The sequence below is a fragment of the Mastigoproctus giganteus genome, chromosome 9 (assembly GCF_048544385.1).
Source record: "Mastigoproctus giganteus isolate SK-2022 chromosome 9, ASM4854438v1, whole genome shotgun sequence".
Classification (NCBI taxonomy): domain Eukaryota; kingdom Metazoa; phylum Arthropoda; class Arachnida; order Uropygi; family Thelyphonidae; genus Mastigoproctus; species Mastigoproctus giganteus.
In genome coordinates, this window is record NC_143583.1 from 67722240 (window position 1) to 67742696 (window position 20457).

Genomic DNA, 20457 nt, shown 5'->3' on the forward strand with positions numbered 1-20457 from the left:
AGGAAAGCTTTCAGAATTACTTGATCTTCTTTTAACATTCTTATCATTTCATATAAGAATGTGGAAACATTTTGTAAACACAATATGTTCACCAAATGATCGTTGTAGGGTTTTAGGCGCATCAGCAAATTAGGTCATGGTGCCTTGCATATAATGTGTGAATTGCGTGTTCTGTGGTCGATTTGCTATTTGCTGGACGAAAAACTCGAGTTTCCAGGAGAAAAAAAAACATGCTATCCTCGCCTGAGACCGACTAATTAAGCCACTTTGCGAAAAATTCCTTTTGTCTTTGACGGGATTCGAATTCGGGTCTTTTTCACCCAGTGTGGGGAGGACGGTGATTATGCCAACTGCACTGCCTACGAGGGCATTACGCGTCTTTCCCATGATCGAATCAACTAAGAAGCCCCAGGACAGCATACAGTATTTATCTGTTACCAAGATACATACGATTACACCATTTGATAACTTGCATTTGAATGTTTAATTATTTGTTGGTACCAATGCAAAACGCTTCTAATTTTTTTGCCGGTGAGAGTATTTTTGTAAGAACAGAAGTTTCTGTTCACTTAACGGAAAACACAGAGTTGGCAAGCTATAAATGAACTCATGGAACACATTTAAGTTGTGGTAAAAAAATCAAGAAAATTAAGTAGCATGATTGAAATTCTATAACCTATTCAGAAAATTATAAGAAAATCAACTCAACCATTCCACAGAATATACACAAATGTTGAGACAAAATATAAGATAATGATCGCATCTAGTGATGATCAGCGCGCTATGATAAAATTAGTCTATGGTCAAGGAATACAAACCACCAATCAAGTGGGATGTTACTTCCAAGAACCCCCTCACAAATACAAAAGTTGTAAGTTCATCTGCCGAAATAAAGTAGATGTGAATTCCATTACACTCATCTTATTAACATTGGTATAAAAATTCATTACCATAAATTAGTTAAAGAATCCCCTCCACCCATTCTTCGCTGGTGATCTGGAAGATTATCTGTTCTAATGGTATCATCGTGTACGATACGTGTTTATCCTCCATGTCATCAAAGTATGCTGTGTGTTAGGAGTGTATGTCAACCGTTAAAGCCAATGAGGGCCAATATATTGTGTCTATTCTTTTTCTCGAGTCATTGGTGGGATTCGAACTCAGGCCTTTCCCACCAGGTGTGTGAGGACGGTGACTATAGCCACTGTGCCTCCTACCACGAGGGGCCAGAGAAAGAGAAAAAATTCTGATAATACGGTATCAACCATCATTTTAACAGTCCACCTGTTGTCGATTATACGACTTTCGTGATCAGATAAATACCACGAATTGGAATGCCCAATGTCACTTGAATCTTGCACATTGTATTACTCCGTCCTGATTATTATATACAGACGCACTTCGAAATATTTAAGTTTGATGTATCGGTGATTTGGAAAACAAATAAAATACATTATTTACTAACTGGAGAAAGGTACAGCATGCATCGCAGTAAAACTACACACTACCGGAAGGTGGCGCTAATCAACCGTTAGCTTTTGAATTGTTAAATATTGTTAAAAGGAATTGGAACAACGACAAACTTTAATTATTAATGGACAAAAAAGCGATTGCCGGATTTAAAAGCAACAGCACGTCTTAACTTGCTTTATTTACTTTCTAAAAATGAGAACATTGGTCTGCTTACTGTCCACGAATACATTGGGGTTTCCATGACGTCCGGATCGACACACCTGTAGCCACAGAACGAGGGAGAGATCTGCGACTCCATGCTCGGACTAGGAGAGCTCCTCAGTGACCACGTGGACGGACCGTTGTACGACGTAGAACACGAGAGGAACGCGCACCTCTCTCCGTAGAGCACGGCGGGCGAATGCTCCGATGCGGAAGGAGCAGCGAAGGAAGGAGGGCCTCTGGCATCTGGATGGTGCTGATCCGGCGGCACCGCAGCCGAATCGTGGTCCTTCAGCACCTGCTGCAGCTGTTTGATGTAATCGATGGCAGAACGGAGCGTCTCCACTTTGCTCAGTTTCTTGTTCTTCGCGCTCAGGGGCACGTACTGTCTCAACTTGGCGAAGCCCAGGTTAACCATGCGGACCCGCTTGCGTTCTCGTTCGTTCCTCCTGGCGACCGAAGAGGACTGGGTGGGAGACTGCGTGTTGGCTACCTGGTTCAGGTGGGAGCGTCTTTTGTACGGGGTGAACTGCGGCGCGTTGAAAGCGATGGGGTACTTGGGGAAGGGGCCACCTGATAAGAAGTCTGATGCGTGTCTTGGGGTGCAGAACGGCGTGATACAGCCGCAGTGAGACATCCCAGTGACCTGTCCTTTGCACAGCACCGAATAATTCTTCCGGCGGTAGAGTCTCGTGTGGCCAACAAAGTGTTTCGCTACTTCTTGAGCGGAGGGAGAGAGAGAGAGAGAACCTTATGAATTCTAAGCTCCACCTTCCCCTGACCACAAGCCCAGAGCTGCCATTCAAAGCAGGCAAGTCGTGAGCGACCAGCGTGGTACTTTCACATACTCCCCTTGTTACCTGGTGGTGATGAGTGGAGGGAGATTTGCACGCAACAATGAGAAAGTAGCACGAGGGAAACAGACACGATTTGCTCATCATGGCACAGTCGAAGGGGGGGAGGGAGAAATTCGCGTGTCGTTAATTACTTTAAACAAGGCATGGTGGTGGAAGAATCAGGAAGGTACTCCCATCCGGAAGTACGCGTCCTTCACACGTATTTGACAAATCGCGTGAACACTTGAATTATGTTTTGTTTCCAATCTAGAACGTCCCCCTCCCCTATTTTTTTACCTCAGAAACATCGACCATCCAATATTGTAAAGTAATCATGCACTATTAATATAAAGGGCACTGTCCCCGAATATCTGAAAATATTTTATTCACCTCCTCCTCCTCCTCCTCCATCCTTAGGGGGCTCGCAGCATTCACCCCATACACTCTTTCTGCCACAAACTACGCGTTTTAGCGAAGTCATAACGTCAAACCTTATCCGGCAATTTCATCCTTTTTCAGTTCTACGTCAAGCAACCTTTGATCTCTGTAGGTCACGATTTGTTAATAAGGTACGGATACGCGTTGGTAACGTGCCCCTCCCCCCAATTCTTCTCTCCCCCATCAGTGTACGGAATTGCGTTGCGTTCATAAGAGTCGAGGGCTTTTGATTTATGGCCTCCGTTGCGCTATACATCCCTACCTCTATTAGATCTAATTGCATAATTGTATAATGGACTTGCTCCCAGTAAGGCACTCTTCCCCAGCCATGGGAACCAGCCTGTGTAGTCTTTAACAGTCGTTACAAGACACAGATAAATCTCTCGTGTGAGATGTGCTCTTCGTTTCGTTAAACGCTAATGGTTTAATGTAAGAGTAATTGGTGGATGTATCAGGTCTGTCTACGAGAAGGACTGATGGCCAAAAATTAATTTTTTATTTTTTTATTTATTCCGGGATATGTTTTTCTCTGTTGTGATAGACCTGTATGGCAAAGGCGCTAAGATCGTAAGAGAAAAGGAAACGGTTTTTCGCAGTGGGGTAAAGGGTGGGAGGGGAGGGAGAACAAATGCACGTCTTTATGCCAGTTAACTTCGCAACTCGCTTAAATAATGGACAAACAGACAGACAAAAGAGCTTGCTGGAAACCAAAGCGTAGAGACGTGCCAGATGTACAGATAGTTCTATGGGGAGCTGAATAATTACTTCTGTTTTACAAGGACAGCGTGCTTAGTAGTAGTGGGGGAAATGGGAGAAAGTGGTTGATCCTATCTGGGTTTCGAGAATGAGTGGGAAGTTCCTTAATGAAATTATAGCGAGCTGTGAGTGGAAAGGGTCTGTTTGAAACAAGGGAAACATGATATCAAACTAGAGAGGGGACGAGGGGGGGGGATTATATTTTGCGGGAACGGCACTTCCCTTGGAATGATATGAACTTTATGGAATCCTGGGTCAAAATACGGAAGTACACAAAACATTTCTGCCCACATTTGCATTATTTCTTTTTAATTTTCATTTTCTGGTTTTTCCCGACACTCCCAGCTACACGCGGCCAAAACAGGTCACCGATCACACGATTCGTTCGTCACTATTTACAAATAACAATGGGAGGTTTCCTCCGACATCCTGTCCAATAAGACCCCTTGGAGCCAACGCAGTTTCTGCCTCTAGGATCTCATGACCCTCCCTCGCACGTTCGGATGAGGAAGAATTAGAAAAGAGGGAACTTTGTAGCTTCGCATGTGTTTCAAGGAAGTACATAGTAGCTGGTCAAAATATTAGAAACACTTGCCATTTGAAACACGCGTTCGCCAACCTCTGTGTAAACAGATTACGCAATCTCCACTGAGAATCAATGAGGCCAATAATATGCACACCTCTCAGCAATAGATTGTTAGACCATGGTTAGAGCATTAACTATTCATCACTATACTATTAGCCGATTATCAACACTGGAGTTAAAGCTCTGCAATATTAATTAAGCACAAACCAACGTAGATAAGCATCTCCAACCAGGATTTTCTCTACTTGAATCCTTTCTAATCGTTATCTGTCTCGGTAGAAATTGGAAAATAGAAAAGTGGCCGGTTTTTTGTGAGAACAAAACACCGTTTCCTCATTTGTTGCTCACTCTGCGAGTGATCTCATAGATGACCCGTTATAGGTGAACTCCGATAGTAGAAACATGATTAATGTGCTGGGGCTGCGTTCGTGTGCCCCTTCGTGTGTGTTGGTTGCTTAAGAAATATTCCTTTTGTAAAAATCCTTGACCTACGGATTCTCTTCTGTCAGCAGATCCCCGTTTTTCTCACAATAACTGGCTTCCGAATACCCGTCTTGCTCGAAGCAGAAAACGACGAATGTTTTCCCAAATAATCCCAGCCAGGAAGTGAAACGAAACTGGTTGGCGCTTGCCTAATGAAAACATACAGTTCTTAACAAGGGCTGGTGGTGAATGCTAACGTTTTCTGGATGCAAATGAACGAAAATTAGAATGAGAAATGTGTTTATTAACACTTCGTGTTTGGCCAATGACAGTTGTTCTGATTTCGAGAGTATCCAGAAACTACCATTTAAGTTATTCTATTTGCTGCTACAGTAGGCAAGGGTTATTGAGTCTGTTGCATTGAAAAATCCGCGCGGTAGTGCAGTGGTATCGTCACTGTTCTCCCACTACAGCGTGGAAAACGACCGGTTTCGAATGCGAGGAAATTTTATGGGCTACCACGTCACCCAGTGTGGTTAAGTGATTGATCAGTGCATCACTTATAAATGTACAGTTCAGGAATTATATCACGATGAATTTATATATTTCAGCAGCTCTGAAGGTGGTACAATCTTGAATCCATTTGATGCCTCCGAGGATCACTTTCAAACGATGTCGAAGACATTCACCTTCCAATCATCTTTTCTTACTAGGGCAGTGCACCGATGCAAAATTCCAAACAACCCAACCAGCGATATACCGCAATTTATATCGGCAGGTTGTTTCCTTCAGCTATTATAGCAGAAAAGAAAATAAAAAAAATTAAAATCATATTACGTCCGATGGTTCGATTCGGAGGCTTTGTACTGTCAGCAGGACGTCTGACGTAAGAAAATCGCTTCTATAGAGTATAGACTACTCTAGCAGAGACGGTGCATGATCCTATATTGGTGGCCAATAGGATGGTACAACGATCTCTCGGTTCACGTTGGAAATGTAGTGGTTGTTCATTTTTTATTTGAACAACTACTACAATTCTACTTTATTTGAACAACCACTACTTAAAGATTATTAATAAGTTCGTGGTTCAAATGTAAAATAGTGATCTGCTATTACGTATTAGATGGCCAATTTATTAAGTACACGTACCTAATAGTGAGTAAGTCCCTCTTTAGTCTTCAGAAAAGCAGAAATTGATCGTGGCAGAGACTCAACGAGGTGTCGAAAGCATGCCACAGAGATGCTGGTATATGTTGACTCAAATCCTTTCCACAGCTGTTGCAAATTGAATGGTTGAGGATCTCTACTTCGAAGAGCTCTTTCAAATCCATTTCGCAAGTGCTCAGTGGATTGAGATCCAGTGGCTTAGTAGATTGAGTCATTCTCATTCCGAAACCAGTTCTATACAATCTTATATTTCGCCATGGCGATTATAAATAAATAAATAAATCTTTATTGTGAAGTAGATTTACAGCACAATATCCCATCACGGCGACGAGCGCCAGGGGTTCACATATATATGTTATCCTGTTGGAAAAACCCATTCGCAGGTGGATAAATGATATGTCTGGTTGGAAACAATTTTAAAATAATCCACAGCATTGCAATATTGCTCCACTGGTATCAAAGGGGACCCCAATAGGCACCACAAAATTACTCCCCCCTATTACACCACCACCACAAGCCGGCATTGTTGACACTTGGTAGGATGGATCCATGGATGCATGGTTTTTTTTTTAATAAGAGTAAATATTGAAAAGTAAATGTTGCCGCCTTTGTGTCCTGATGCCTTCATGTTGATCATATTCTGAAACAGCAGGAACCAGAATTTAGCAGACTAAGCACCGTTTTTCCAATCCTCCGCTGACCAGCGTTGTTGTTCCTTTTAACTGTACCTTCTTTTTGCTGAGAGAAGTAGAACCGGTTTGGTCATCGGCTGTTACATGACATCACCGTGATATCATGTCCATCACCATGATATCACTGGAAGACCAGTTAAAAAGTATCATTATCTGCTGTTACCTATTTCTAAATTTCGCATAATATCTATCTTACTTTATACTCATATAGTATTATAACTGGCTATATTCATTCATCTTTTGTCTATCTGTGTAAATTATGTAATATTTGCTAAATTTACACCAGAAACCTAGAGATTCAAGATTTCATTGTGAGCCCTGTATCCTAATTTCAGCTTTCTTGATGTAAAACCTCTGGCTATTAGCCATGAAGTGTCATATTATTGCAATGCGATAAAGATCTATTAATCCGTGCTTTCTGAATTACCTCCTTGGTCACTGATGTACTGAATGGTTATATGATTGACTTTGGCCTTTCTGTTGTCCTGCACAAATCTTGTCTGCTCCGTTGGCTTTCACATCAATAAACTGCAAGCTGTTGCTACGATTTAAAAATGCGTCCTTTTATTGCCGAAAATTTATTATTAAGAAAGTAAATATTACCGCCTTTGTGTCTTGACGCCTTCACGTCGATCGCGCAATCTTCACTTATTTGAATGGCTCTGAGCAGTTGTTTCCAACTGAGGATAGTCCTTAGCTGAATGTTCTTTTATCATTCTCGATACACCCGAGACATAATTCGACAGTAAACCCAAACAGGGTTCCCAAGATACTTCTACGAGCACGTCAGACAGCCGACAACCACCACGCGAACTTCAGAGTCTAAAATCTTTTGTCATTCCCACAATGAATTGCACACATATACGACATGTGATGCTATTAGTGAAGGAGTGCTCCATTCACGAAAAGGTAGGTGTCCTTAATAAGGTGTCCGAATGCTTAAATTATATAAGAAAACGCTGGACTCTTTATGAAATTAACAAAACGATTAGTTTATTGATCTTAATGATAGAAGAAACAGAATTTCTCGCTTCCAGCACATTTGTTACACTAAGGGAATTTTTAGTAGGTGTCATTAATTAATGTATATTGTAGAGATGAGGTGTTTTTCAGAAAAAAATTCGCTTTATAACTATCCTTAAAATTATAGAGGAAAAAAAAAAAAAGATGTATTTGAGACTCGAGCAGTTCCAAAATAATGATATTCTTGAAGAATTGAGCACAAAGTAGTTTTTTATTATAAGGTAAAGAAGGTTGGCGGATTTAACTGTGAAAGAGACAATGCAAGAAGTGGTCAACTTTCTCATCTCCAGATAATTACTTTGTGCTTTCATAAAGCAGAGCTAAGAACATATTAGCCATAGGCATTTACCCATAGGTAATGTTAGACATATCCCACGAAGGTGGTAGTGGTGCAGTTAAGCGCCAAAGCAAATAAGGGTTTGTTGAGCAACAAACCAGAGTTTTCCGGAGATAAAACCATGTAATATTCTCCCGAAAAACGATTAAAGGCCACACGTGAAAGAGTTCTGGATATTCTAAGCATTATTATACACATGAGAAAACTTTGATCAAAGTGCATTAATCCCACCGTGATTGAAGTCTGACCAAGGTGATTTCCTAAGATTTTGAATGTTAAACACAGACGGGAAATAGGCCAATGCTTATTGTATATACAGCCCTCGTGGGTAACACAGTTGGTAAGATCGCTTCCTCCCTACGCTGATGGAAAAGGCCGATGATGGAGATATTTTTATGTTTTTTTTCATATCGTGGCTGAGTTAGTCGGTCTCAGGCGAGATAGCATTGGTTTTCGTCCAGAAAACAGAAAATCGACCTCAGAACACACAGTTTGAAAACAATATACACGGAGCAACATATCCTTAGTTATCGATGCTCCTAAAATCCAATAACAACAACAACTGTATATTTTTTTGAGGATAATCGAGTTGACTTTATGGAGATATTTGTGACTGGATAAACGTCTTCTCCTACTTTGAAATAAAATAACAGTCAAAAGCAGTCGAAACGATTTAAAGAAGTTTCAAACCACAGGAAAGACATTGGGAGAACCGCGCTCTGATTCCAATCAACCAGCACCATAATGTTCTCCATCATTCAAAAAAGGGTTGCTTACAAATCATTTCGGTTTCGTCAGAACAACACATCTCACAATTTGAACATTATAATTTTTACGATCACCGATTGTGACTTTGAACTCTTTTTGTCGATCCCTCTACTCTCGGATTTATAAAATATTACCTGGAAGAAGAAATTAAAATTAGAAAGCGATAATGATATGGTGGAGTTGGAGACTCGGATGTAGTCTTCTTCGAACAAGAAATAACAATACCGAATGGTCACTTTAAAGAGTGAATATTGACATTAGACGAGATTTATGTATAAATATTAATTTTCTTACTGATGTTTTCTTAGACAGTTGAGCGATAGACTTATTAATCACGCCTCGTACAGTAGCTTAAAGTGGACAGCAGCGTGACTACCCACAGCATTCTTAAAGTACATACTTAACACAAGGTGGAGTTCTCAGACACTGTCTCAATATTGCGGATTATTCATCGAAAGGATTGTCACACACACAATCAAAAACCAAAAACTGCAGCAATTTCAAGACTCTTCCTGGCAATGCAGCGAAATACGAATGCTTCAATGAGAACAAAACCGAATGATTTTTAATATTCTACCCCTCTGATTCCAATCAGCCGTTCTCGTCGGAGTTCAGTCGAAGATGATGATGTCAACTGGGTGCACTTTTGACAGCCAGAGGCGTGCTCTGTTATCACTTGCGCGGACAAATTGAATCGTAGCCATTTTTCACCAACCACTCCATTGCGCATTCCAACTCATTTCTACGTCTTCCAGCACCCAATTGCTTAACATCAATCTCCCGTTCCCTTGACAAAGCGCGTGCTCTTCTGGGTGGTGTTATCCCCCCCTCCTCCTCCTCCTCTCGGCGCTGTTGTACCTGGCTGCTCATAGCTGTCATCCTACAGTCCGTGGGGTCTTCGAGCAAATTAATGGAAGGTTATTGACGACTGGCCGCTCGTCACTGTTCACTAATTACGTCATATTGCCGGAACGCAGCACGAGGAACGCGAGTGGGCAGCGAGAATATTTATTGCCTCGGGTACACTTTACACCGCTCAACCAGCTCTTAACATTCCTGCGTATTGTTTTTGGCAATTAATAATAATTACGGATCTTCGCGTGATGTGGTGCGTCCCATTAAAGCTAATTAGGTGGTACGTGATCTCCATAGCAACCGTCGGTGCTTACGCCGAATGTCGAAAGGAGAGACGATGTCGGAGCAGGCGGTGGGAGGGTCATCTTCGGTACTTATATTTTAATTTTCACTTAGCGCAGTGGGGATTGGTAGCAGCGCGTGGGGAAATGAAGTGGTTACCTGTCATACTGTGAGGGAGTCGATGCACGAACTCGGCAATGACGAGTTGAAACTAAAATAGCAGGTTCGGCACTGGATTTCCATACTGGGTCCACTTCATCAACTTCTATATCCTTTATCCTTGCGCTCTTTATTTGGAGAACCCACCAACCTCTGTTGACATAACTAACGAAACAAGTCTTTCGGGAGGATGGCTTTAAAAAGATATGAGCGACACTTTTAACTCTAATATTTCCTTTTCTGTCGATCTCTTGGTTCTATATTAAGAATGTGACACTGAAGTAGAACATATCGATTCAATCCGTGTTAGAGAGCTGAATTGAGCAACAGAGGAGATGCTGGATCATCTGCATCTACACATCGTGAGGAAATTTCCTTCAACACGACAATGATTAAGTCGGTTTATGTTGGTGGTTTCAATTGGAGCAAAATCCTACTGAATTCCGGAAATGAAATGTCCGAAAGCAGAAGAGGGAGAACCTACAAGAAGAGTTTTCTATAATCACTGACTTAGACAAACTATGACTTTATTCAATTTTTTTTGGCTTCCCGCCGTTTGTTCTACTGGAGACGCCGTTGTCTGTTCTAATGTTTTAAGTTATACTTGCACCAAAACATATTTTCCCTTCTTGTTTGATTAAACTTGTTTACCTTCAGTAGCATTTACAAAGGCGTCATCTCTTTAACGTGGATCAAAGGACACTAACCAATCTATTCCCCCCCCCCCTAGACGCTAAGGCGCCATAAAATCGTAAAAAAACCAACCAATCTATTCCCACTTACATGCACGCATGAATGGCACAGTTAGCATAATCATCGTCCCTGACATTGGGTAGCAATGACCTGAGTTCGAATCCGTCAATGACTCAAAATATTTTTATGGGCCTTTTTTCACAACGTGGCTGAGTTGATCTCAGGCGAGGATAACATGGTTTTTTCCTCCCGAAAACTCGGGTCTTTCGTCCAGCAAACAGCAAATCAACCACAGAACACAGGCAATTTCCAGACATAATATATAAGGCGCAATATGGCCTAAGTCGCTGATGCACCTAAAATCCTACACAAACCATCCCACTTACATCGAGTTAAAATTCACACTTAAAGTTCAGAAGGCATTTGTACATTCCTAGCGATTAATGCACTGAAGAGCAAGGCAGCGTTCTAGCAGGAGGAAAAAAATAAAATGTTGAAAAATAATGAGTTCCTTTACAGGTTTGAATAAATAGCTGTTTATTTAATTTTTGCTGCTTTTATTTGAGCTGCTCGCCTGCCGAAGTTTGCTAGGATAAACATGCAGCTCGATGTCCGAAATAATCAGTGTATTCTATGATCCTCTTGTTGATGCATATCCTTCTGGATACCGTTGCATAAGAATTGCTTTGGTGGTTTATCCAAGCTGTGCACTACTTCACGGCTCTTGTCGTCCTGACTCATCCTCAACCAGTATACGATCTAGGCCTCAATCCCTTCCAGCTTCATACCGAACCAACAACAGAAAGCATGTATCAACGCGTTTTTTCAGGCCATTTATAAATTGGCGGAGGATTAATCTTGCACGCACTTTGTTGAATCCCAATTCGTTATGGACAATGTAATGAATAGATCCGATGCTCACATTGAATTCTTCACTTGCGCCCTTCAGTCGCATGTGTCAGATTGTACGAATTAACCTCTCGACAGCAGAGTGAAGTGACTGATGACATATGGCGGACTCCTATTTTTAAAACGTTAACCATTATGCATTCCTCTGCTTAGCAGCCCCTGAGTGGATTATCCACCAGTGTGGAGGACGGTATTCTCCCAACAATCAGACCACAATTCGACCACAAACACACGTGGATGTATAAACGTGTCTTCTTGGGTAACGTTAATATGAAATATACAAGGTGGGCCAAAAGTAGGTATGCATTATTGTATATCTACTTTTGGAACCCTTTATATCCTGGAGAGAGGGATATATACCTACTTTTGGCCCACCCTGTATATATATATATATATATATATATATATATACAGTATATATATTTTTAGCTTCCCCTTCTTCTTTCTGACGAAATATGCATAGTTCACACTCTCAGGCGTCAAGACGCGAGGATTGAGTAATACACGCACTTGAGTTGCCCATGGTTTCTAGCCCACGTGGTTGCTGAACACGGTTATATTCTTGTATTCTCTATCTTCTTACGTCTAAACTTCTCTTACCTGGAGTATAAGTTTCAATGGGTTCACTCCCTTTGATTGCCCTCGTGGGGTAGCACAGTTGGTAGGATCGCCGTCCTCCCCACATCGGTGGAAAAGACTTGAGTTCAAGTACCGTCGATGATGTGGGGAATTTTAATGGGCGTTTTTCACAACATGACTAAATTAGTCGGTCTCAAGCGAGGGTAGCATGGTTTTCCTCTGTAGAAACTCAAGTTTTTCATCCTGTAAACAGAAAATCGACCTCAGAACACACGCAATTTACAGGCAATATAGACGGAGCAATATGGCATTAGTCGCTGATGCTCCTGAAATCTCACTACAACAACAACAGCCTTCTGCATTTAAAAATCATAAATTTTCCCAGCTGCGACGAGGGATCGCGATCGAGGTATCTGTCTCTAGGTCAAGATTGGAAGAAGTGCAAGAATTATGGGATTTAGTGGTGGAAACTCATAATATAGTTAGTTCGTTAGGTAGAAAGGAGCGTATTTCTGGATAACTGCCTCAGCTGCAAAATCCCCCATCTCGGCTCTGTAACTGCTCTCATCTTCAACTTCCAGACGACAGCCGTTCCAGTCAGTGACTCTCTCAGGACAGTAAAAAGTTAGTCTATTACAGGGTCATAGAATATATAACCCTGTAAGTGACTCCTCATGGCCCTAATTTCTTCAGACAAGTGCCAGTTATTGTTGCTGTAGGTGTATCAGCAACTTAGGTCATATTGTGCCGTATATAATTCTGTAAATTGCGTGTGTCCTGTGGTCTCTTTGTTGTTTTTTCACTGGACAAAATCCACGCTACTCTCTCCTGAGATCAACTAACTCAACCGCATTGTGAAAAATACCCATAAAAATTCTTTCTGTCATTGACGAGACTCGAAAACGTATTCTAAACAACATAACTTAAAATGTGTAGGAGCCAAGACGATTGAAGTTTTCCTGTCTATCAAGAACACTGCAATCCATGAACAATACACTACAGTACTCAACCTACCCTACCCTTAGAATTAGCCAACCATTCACTTGAAACTGTCATCGAGAAATGTTCCTTTCCGTTTGAAAAGTTTTACTTTTACTGAAGTCTGTTATACTGTTCACCTGATGGAACTACCTTCAGTTAATCTGTTGAAAGAGGACATTACATTAGTGTAATTTTAGAGCTAGTAGTTAAAACACACTTTCTTAATGGGTGCTACAGGAGCTACTTCTTAAACACGAGAAAAATACTTTCTACCCAAGTTCAACCAAAAAGATTTGCTGCAGAAAGAAACCACTAAGATTTCTCAACGAATTGAATTGGTGCGCAGAATTGTTGGTATCGCTAACTAATAACACGCAGCTCCATTGACACGTGAGTCAACTGTGCATTTATTTACGTAACCCGTGTGAGTCAGTCGTTCTCGTAGGTGCGTACCTCTCGCAGATTCGTGTCTGGCCGAGGCCCGTTCCAGTTGTTACGCAACGGAGTATTTCCGTGCCATGGGAGGAAACTATTAGTTAAGTGAGGTCGTACCTCCACACACTAAACCGTGGTGTTTTGTCTCTGTGGCGGTGCCGAAGCTTTGTCATTACCAGTGTACAGGTCACACTTGATCACCGACAGCCCATCTGAGGAGGGCGTAATGACTGCGCACACTGACAGCACTATTTGATGCTTCCACCTCTGATTTAGCAAAGGTAACATTACGCCTCGAAATAACCGGTCTGCTATCCACGACAAAGGCGAGAACTCCTCCCCACGCGCGTCTAATATCAAGCTCTCCCATCTCGCCTTCTGTGTGCAGACATCCGTATCCTCGACTGCGGGTCATGTGACTGCTGGCGAGTTTTCCTGCCGCTGGTGCGGGGAATGAATGGCGAAGTTTTCGCAAATAAGAGAAATTTCGTAAAAATTGCGCCGGTAAAAATGGGAAAGACATTGTCCACCGTATCCCTACTTCGTGGTGCTTGTTGGTAACTCCAGCGTGACAGCATGAATTTGTTTCCATGGAAACAGTTGATGAACATGGTGGTGGATATATAGAAGAGAGAGAGATTGAGATTCATATTAGATCCGTTTCCATTTCGATATACAGTGTACTGTATATCGAAATGTATTTGTACTCTGTATTTGATAATGACTCTGTTTTATGGGATTTTTATTGCGTAATTAAATGCAAAAATAAATAAAGGGAAATTAACTTACAAAGCAAAACGAGATTTTTAAGCCTTAGCAGGTGTAAACCACAGCAAGTTTTCACAATTGCCAACTGGATTCTAGTTCGGAAATACTGGAAAATTAAATTATTTCGCTGACATTTACGATTTCGTTCTCCAGCTCATATCGACAACGTATTCCTCAAAACAGTGTCGCAATACATTTATTCACCAATATTTGTCCTTTACCACTGCTTTTTTCTTATTAAAAAATTATTAGAAAGTGTGTGACCAACACTTCAAAATGAGATCTTGGTTATTATAATTTTATCACTTTCTTTGATACTAACTTCGTTTTTGAAACTGTTACAAGAGGTGGTCAATAAGTATTTACCATCACCTAGACATATTTGAGTGAGGGAACTGAAACTTTGGCTGGAAATTTTATTCTTCTGTATGTAGCTGCCGTCTGAAGCTAAACACATTCTTCACATATGTGGATAAACGTTTTCAGGCGTCCTCATTTTGAGCAGAAAACCAGGCTTTCACTTGGTTAATTACCGCCTCCTTAACCTGAAATCTGCGGCCTCGTAATGGTTTCTTCATTTTAGGAAAGAATGAAGAAGTCCGAAGTTGAGAAGTCGGGAAAATAAGGTGGGTGTTGCAGATTTTCAAAGCCATACCTAATTGCAAAGTCCATTGTGAGTGCAGACTTGTCAGCAGGAGCATTTTCGGCTAGGAGGCGGACATCTTTAGAGAGCTTCCCGTATCTCTTCAACTGGATTGCCAGATCTATAGTACTCCACAGTAATACTATTGCATCCTTGCAAATTACTACCCAAAAGGGTGGTAATCTGCAAGGATGATACTCGAAAGATTCAAGGATACCTCCTACTCGAAGGATCTGCAAGGATGATACTTTTCGAGTCCCAAAAAAACATTGACAATATGACCTTGTTGGCAAACAATGGAACCTTGACAGTTGTTTTTTGGCTGTGGAGAGTTGGTAAAGATGAAGATTTCCGTTGTTTGCTCTCTGTTTTCTTTACATGGGGTACATAGGTGAATGCTTGGTACATAGTGATGTACCAAGCATTCATCTATCATGATAATTTCGGTAAAAAATCATCAAAATTCTCTCCATAAAGGTCCAACAGGGGGGTCGAACGCTCTTTCTCGTGGAGTTTGAGATGTCAACAACCTCGGAACTCATCAGGCTGCCACCACATATATATGCAGGAACTCATGCATTATAGTGCAAACAGAACTATAGCTAATGTTCACTTCATATCCTATAAAATTTATAGCCACACGTCTGTTTTCAAGGACACTAGCTGTTTCACTTTAACTACAATGGCAGGGACTGTTGCTGAGATGGATCTTCCTTCTCTTGGGTCATCGTGCATACTGCTTCGCCCACACGTGTATTGTCTTGTCCAACTTTACAGTGTCATATGATGGGAAATCCACCCCATTCTACAGCTTTTATTTCCTCGTGGATTTATTTTGTTTCTTTGTCTTGCAAATTAAGAAATTTTATAATGGATCTGACTTCAACCTTCTCGGGCATGTCACCTTTCGCTACGTTCATGGCGCTAATTTTGTAACCTATTAAACTGGAAAAACAAATAAATATACATTAACTTATGAGGCCTAGTAGTATACAATATATACTGTATGGTGAGGGTAAATGCTTATTTACCGTCCCTCATATATGTCTTATGCCCCGTATTAACAAACGTATTGGTACACTAAGCAATAGTATTAAGTTATCTTATTAGAAATAACTGTATTTCAAACAGAGTGACGGATTTCTGTAATGAGGACTTTAAACGAGTTGTTACTTTCGCGGGCTATTTCTATTACAATTCCTACCACTGTTGTATCACGATAATTATCTTCAACAAGAGCTCACATACACATTTCGGAACTTATATCCAATCCGTTGATCACATGCACAACTCATATCTGTGGTCAGGACGTCTAGACAAGTAAGAAAAGGAAGATTACGTTGAGAGAGAGAGAGAGAGAGAGAGAGAGAGAGAGAGAGAGAGAGAGAGAGAGATTGGAATGTATATTGATTTTAAACTCATGGGCGTGCTATTGTATCTCGGATTTCCTAGTGTACTCCTTTATTACATATTTACAACGTTCTTCAACCCTCGTTTCAAATAAGTTCCCTGTAAATTTCCCCTCAGCTCTTTGTAGTTTTGTGTATAACGTGTTTACGTCTAATCTAGTCAGGGAACTCGTGTCCTGTAGAAAGTTTCTAACTTTATTTATTGATTTAAATACCACACTGAGTCCGTATTTTTTTAGATATTCTCGTAGTTTCCTCTTCCACTGCTTTTTTGAATTTGAATTGTTTACCTTTCAGTGAAGTAATATTCCCAAAATTTTTTTTGTATTTGCGTATGGTTTTGTCAACTATATCCCTCGGAAAGCTTAGAAAGGATTATATAGATGTGTTTAAGTCCTCGTCTATTTATTTATTTTATTTTTTTGGATCTCAAATTCTTGTTGGTCCACACATTACCATTTTAATGATGTTATTTTTGATTTCATCGGATGAAATCAAAACATCAAAGTTCTGAATTAAAATTAACGAAAAGTCCGGAGTTCATCTTTTTCTTATTTCTTTCTTTCTTTCATCCTACCAAGACGTACAAAAAATGTCAGTTTCCCATCCTCTTCTTGTTCCATTTTGAACCTAATAGTTCTATGTCTGTTGTTCATATACTGATAAAATTGGCTTAATTGTTCCCCGAGTTTATGCCTCGTGGATAGCACAATTGGTATTATCACCGTCCTTCCCACACGGAGCGAAAAAGACCCAAGTTCGAATCCCGTCAAAGACGTGAGGAATTTTTATGTGTCTTTTTCACAACGTGGCTCAGTTCGTCGGTTTAAGGCAAGAGTAGTATTGCCCGGAAACTTAGGCTTTTCCTCCAGAAAAGAACAAGCTGACCACAGAACAAATGTAATTATATACGGCCCAATGTAGCCTAAAACCCTATTACAACCAATCCCCCATTCACATGTCAAAAATACAAAAAAAAAAACATCCGTATAGCTGATGCATATCAACGACCTTAAAGCGACCAGACCAACACCAACAGCTCTCTCTTCAAAAGCTTATGGGGTCATCCGTTTTCTCCTATTTACCTGGACGTCCTGACCACCAACAAGGGACCTGTTTAGGTTTCACAACGCGATGCCAATTATAAAGGTAATTATCGCAGTGTAACAGTAGTTTCAATTGTAGTTATCTCTTAATACGAGTGATGGATGTTATTAACTTTTGTTTGCTTGTCTTATCAGAAGGTTTTACATTAGGGGTCAACCAATTAATTTTATTCGTCTGTATTAGAAAACTATGATCCGCCGTGGTCTAGATTCCTTTTTTGGCTTAAAATTAATACAAAGTCAAGTAAGGATTACAATAAATAACACAAAAAGGGAACTTAATTTCCTTTCACCAATTTTTACAGAACATTTGCTATCTATTATCAGAAAAAAACGAAGAAAAGAGTATTCACTCTAAGTTGTGATCGATTTTGTTTTTTTAATTTCAACGTCAAATTAAGGGAACTTACAAAAATGAAAAACTAAAAAGCTAAAAGATATTGTTTTAATATTTTAATTTATTTTAACGCCCATGATTTTTAAGAGTCCCACGGTCCGTTAAAAATCGTTGGCGGTCCGGATGTGGATTGCGTTTTTCCAGTTGGTGACCTCTGTTCTACATGCTTCCATAAAGCAGGTGCCGCTTTGCCAGTCTCTTCCCCAAAGAGACGGATCATTTCCATTTGCAGGATATCTCTCAACATTTCTGGTAATCTAAGTTACTGCGGTTGTAACGTGGCAAACACAGTTAAGCAATTAGCAGCATTTCAAACACTAGTTCAGAAGAAATTCCTCATCTTACGCAACCATAAAGTTCTGTCCCAGACTGGTTTGAACACTTGCTTCGTAAGAAGTGGAATAATTAGTAGAAACTGGTGACCTCTCTGTGTGAGAACGCTACCAATTGCACCTGTCTGTAATGGTTTCATTGTCAACACATTCGCAGGTGTTTTATGGGAAGAACTACACACCGAATTCAAAAGTTATATCCGTTTTCTTTTCTTTCTTTCTTTTTTTTTTTTTTTTTTGTCTTTACATCGCGTAAATAGTGCAAATAATCAAGCGATTTTATACACCTTATATATGAATATACACACACTACCATTAATATCCGGACACCCCCTCCATGGATGGCGAAACAAGTCCTATGAATGCAACAGGTCATAGAACCTGCTATAAATATGCACACTGGGCTTCGAACAGACAATTGCAAAAGTGGGCATGCAAGATGACATGTTCAACAGAATTAACAGACTTCCAACTTGGAATGATAGTAGGATGCCACATAAACAATACACGAGATGTCGCAGTCACTCTGGGGATCCCTAGTTCAACGGTTAGTGAAGTCATATGCAAATGGCAGAGGAATGGGACTGAATCTGCTAAAAAATGGTCTGGTAAACCTCGAAAACTAAAAGAACGGACAAGATAATTCTGCGAAGAACTGTGCAAACAAATCGTAATTTGTCATTGTCTCAAGTCATACAAGCCCTCGTTAAGGAGTATTGGGACTAATGTCAGCACTAGTACACTACGAAGGACACTCCATGATATGGGTTACAATGGTCGTGCAGCTGTTCACAAGCCATTGATCACCTCAACAAATGCTAGACGCCGATTAACATGGTGTAAGGAGCGCGAATCCTGGACTGTAGAGTAGTGGAAAACAGTCTATGGACAGACGAGTTGAGGTTCGCATTCTATCAGTCAACTCCTTCCTGATTGTATCCTCTCAACAATGAAGTTTGGTGGAGGGAGTGTCATGGTATAGGGCTCCTTTCATGGTTTGGCTTGGGCGCATTAGTCCTTATCGACAAAACCATGAATGCTGCACAATACCAGGATTTCCTAGACAATTATGCACTTCCAACATTATGGCAATACTTCGGGGAAGGCCCATACCTGTATCAGCAAGACAACGCGCCATGCCATACTGCTCGGGTCGTAACAGAGAGGTTTGAGAACATGGGTGTGGAAAAGTTGGATTGGCCAGCCCAGAGTCTTGATCTGAACCCTATCGAGCATCTTTGGGATGTATTGGATCGTCGAGATCGCCCAAAGAACAAGGCCGAACTGGTGGCTGCGTTAAAGGCCGAGTGGAGGAACATATCACCTGACATTCATAAAAAGCTGGTTGAGAGTATGCCGCGAAGATTGAAGGCCGTCATAAAAGCAAAAGATTTCAGCACAAAATATTAAATGGCACAATAAAAGCTCTTTTTTTTTTGTCTAAAGGCAGGTGTTCGAATATTAATGGTAAGGCAGTGTATAAGTCTTCCTACAATATACGTTTTAACATATTTTTATGCGGCTTTATTTTCACACAGTTCACCACCTTCGTTGAAAGCTTTGCACAACTTATGCGCTTCTCTTTTAGACTAGAAGGTCATTGCTGATAAAACTACTCTTGGCGTGCTTACTATTACTATCAGTTTTTGCCCTCCAACCAATGACATCACTGTAGCTGTTTTGCAATCCTGTGTTTCTTAGTAAGTTGACAATAAAAAAATTCTAATTTATATTTGAACGAGCCTCATTGTAATAGACAGGCTACACTTTTTGAAGAGGTAGACGTTAGGATAGCGAACTTGGATACGCTCTTTTGGGGAGTAATCCTCGGTGTGAGTCCTTGAGAAAGAAATCCTTTGTATGTCGATAATCTAGTGTTTGCAATATATAAACACCAGATCTAGGGAGTTATTTGAGTTTCTTCAAACCTTTCCACCAAATTTGCTTAAGATGAGCAAAATCAGTCTGATTGGCATCGACTGAATACATATTGGCGATCTATAATAAGCTGGACGTCTTCAACATATTTTAAGTTTTTCAAGTCTATGGTCAAGCGAATAATGGATTCTCCATTACCCAGAAAAAGTTGAGGTTAAGCAATAGAGCGATCACTATCTGACAGAAATGTCTTCTTTCTTGGAAATTGGTTGTATATGCACACTTTTTCCAAGCAGCATAAAACGCCAAAGTAACAAAAGAGAATGTAAAG